This window comes from Gekko japonicus, unplaced genomic scaffold (assembly GCF_001447785.1).
Source record: "Gekko japonicus isolate JY-2015 unplaced genomic scaffold, Gekko_japonicus_V1.1 scaffold920, whole genome shotgun sequence".
Taxonomy (NCBI): Eukaryota; Metazoa; Chordata; class Lepidosauria; order Squamata; family Gekkonidae; genus Gekko; species Gekko japonicus.
In genome coordinates, this window is record NW_015164698.1 from 346227 (window position 1) to 349371 (window position 3145).

Sequence of the window (3145 nt, forward strand, 5' to 3'; positions counted from 1 at the left end):
CGGGGGGGAAGGATGGAAGGCAAGCTTCTTAGGAAAGCTGTATTTAAAGGTGCTTAAGGGCGTGATCACACGCACAATTAGACCCGCTATAGGTGCGAATGCCGGGCAGATTTAGAGGGCGCAATCAGACACAAACATCTGGGAAGTGCCCAGCCCCTGTTGGCAACCTGTTTTGCTCTGCTGCAGAAGGATACTGTGGAAAGTTCGGTAGCAAACGGGTTGCAACGGGCCACAGATGGAGTTTCCTGTGTCTGATTGCTCCAGTGCGCTCTCATGGCGTCAGGATGGTCTTATCAGGCCATCTCGACTCTGTGCCATTATTCCCCCCCCTTCACAGTATGCGCATCATTGCACACTCCATAGGGAGCTCTCAGTGCTGAGATGTGATTAATTGATTCCCCGTTTAAGCGCATCACGAACAATCGGCAACCCCCCCCGACTCACCCGCAGTTGCATCTGATCACACGGTGGCAGGCTGTCCCCATTGTTTCAATGGACTGTGTGATCGCGCAACTGCAGGTCAAATTCCTCCGGGGAAAATAGCCTTGCTTCCCCCTGCGTTATCTCACGCGTGTGACTGCCATCTAGGATTTGGTGCTTTCTCTGAAGAATTCATGCACCCAGCCCTGAGATTTCATGACCAATACGCCTTGGCTAATACAACAATTCAAATGCTTGTTATTTTTTTCCTCGTGTGATGTGGTGGGAGGGGCTCCACACCCCTCTCTGTTTACACAGAAGTCCTTTTCCTCCTTGATCCCAAAGGAAGGCAAGTTTTCCCTTGGGCAGCCACACTTTCACTGGGGGGGGGGCAGGAACGAACAAGCATCCATCCAGATTAAGGACTGTAATATTAAGGACTCCTAGCTTTATCAGACCAAAATCCATATAATCCAAGAGTGGTTTCCAAAAACATCTGGCCAGATTGATTTTATTTTATTTAAAATGTGTAAATCTCTTCTCTAATTTAAAAAAAGACAGTTTCCAAAGTGGCATGCAAATGAAATGAAGATCAATGAGATATAAAACCACAGGAAAAAAGACATAAGCTGCAGGATAGCGGGCGATAAAAGAAAATGCTTCCAGGAAGCTTAAAACCGTTTGTCCCCCAGACATAGCATTTACAAGTAGACTGCCTCTGATCATGGAGGTTCCATTAGCCACCCAAAGACCTACTCCCGGGAACTGGTCAAATCTTCTTTTCATGCCAGTGACAATTGTCTGCTAGCACCAAATCCCGTAAACTGTGAGAAGTACTCCCCCCATGCCCTGAATCTTAAATGAACCTGAGCTTTAATTTCTTCCTCTCTGTTCTCTCACTACCTTTCATAGTTTGATCTTCCATCAAGCCTCTTCCCTACTCTTCTTCCTTCTAAATTGAAAACCCCAGGCAACCCCCCCAACCCCAAAATGGTGGGCGGTGCCATCAAGTCTCAGCTGATTTATGGTTACCCTGCACGGTTTTCAAGGCAAGAGACATTCAGAAGTGGTTTGCTGCTGCCTGCATCCGCAGAGCAGTCTCCCATCCAAGTACTACCCAGGGCCGACCCTGCTTAGTTTCCAAGACCTGACTGAGATTGGGCTAGCCTGGGCCATCCAGGTCATGGTGGTCTCCCATCCAAGTACTAAAAGGTAAAGGTAAAGGTTCCCTTGCTCGAAAGCCAGTCGAGTCTGACTCTAGGGTTGCGGTGCTCATCTCTGTTTCAAAGCCGAAGAGCCAGCGCTGTCTGAAGACGTTTCCGTGGTCATGTGGCCGGCATGACTACTAAGACGTACGGAACGCTGTTACCTTCCCACCAAAGTGGTACCTATTTATCTACTTGCAATTTCTTGCTTTCGAACTGCTAGGTTGGCAGGAGGTGGGGCCAGAGACGGGAGCTCACTCCGTCATTTTTATTTATTTTTTAATTTATTGTTACACTTATATCCCGCCCTCCCCGCGAATGGGCTCAGGGTGGCTTACAAATAAGGGCAACATGTGCCACATAAAACATTAAAAACAGCATAAAATCAACCATATTTAACAATGATAAAGTGCTCAGTGATGTTACCAAATTGATCAGATCAATCGAATCAGATGGTGTCCTACTACTGTACCCAAACGGCCCCGATCCCGTCGCAATACTGTAGCGAGATCTTATACTGGGCCATCCCATCACCCTGTTGTTACCACCAAATTATTGGTGGTGGTGGTGGTGGTAGTAGTGGTGGCTCCTAATTAAAAGCCTGGCAGAAGAGCTCCATCTTGCAGGCCTTGCGGAACTGTGAGAGGTTCCCCCATGTGGGACTCGGGTCTCGAACTGCTGAACTACCGACCTTCCGATCTGCAAGTACTAGCCAAGGCTAACTCTGCTTAGCTTCCAAGACCTGATTGAGACTGGGCTAGCCTTGGCCATCCAGGTCAGGGAAAGCTGAGCTAAGGGCCCTTTAACCTTTATCTTTATGGTCCTGAAGGCCAGAGAGTCACCTTCGCTGCTTCAAAGTGCGCTATCTCTGCAATGTGGATCACAGGAAGTGAACCAGTGGACAGAGCCAATGACGTCAAGTTGCTGCTCAACTTCAAACCGGTTCCCTTGCCTACTTCTCATCCAGGCAACCAAGTTCAGACAACCTGCTGTTCAGCTTGCTTCCTGTTTGTTGGTCGCAAACAAGGACCTAGTTTTTTGATGTTCAGATTGATAGTTTGCTGAGGAGTTCAGCAGTGCTTGACAAATTGCTTTCCTCTGTTCCTTCCCTGTATTCTTTCCTAACCAGACTGTACATCACAGTTTGCATTTTTTGTGCATGCACATTCTTATGTAGCCCAATCAAGTTTTACTGCCCTCGGTCTATCCTTGCTTTGGGGAGAGGGTTAGGTGGTGGGGCATCTGCTTTTCATGCTGAAGGTCCCGGGTTCAATCCCCACCATTTCCATCTAAAAGGACCGGGCAGTGAGTGATGAGAAGGACCTCAGCCTGAGACCCTGGAGAGCTGCTGCCAGTCTGAGTAGATGATACTGACCCTGATGGACCAAGGGGGAGGGGAGTCTGATTCAGTAAAAGGCAGCTTCTTGCGTGTACCTTTTCCACTCAGTGGGAGACTGCTTAAATAGACAATCAGGTCACTTATAAATCATATAAACGAGTCATCCTGTAAATGGGGATTA

General features: G+C 48.0%; 1 protein-coding gene across 1 annotated transcript in view; it reads right to left on the minus strand.

Annotated features, from left to right (window-relative positions):
- The window catches only part of FIBCD1 (fibrinogen C domain containing 1), a 172433-nt gene that overhangs the window by 154349 nt on the left and 14939 nt on the right, over positions 1–3145 (minus strand). The window lies entirely within an intron of this gene.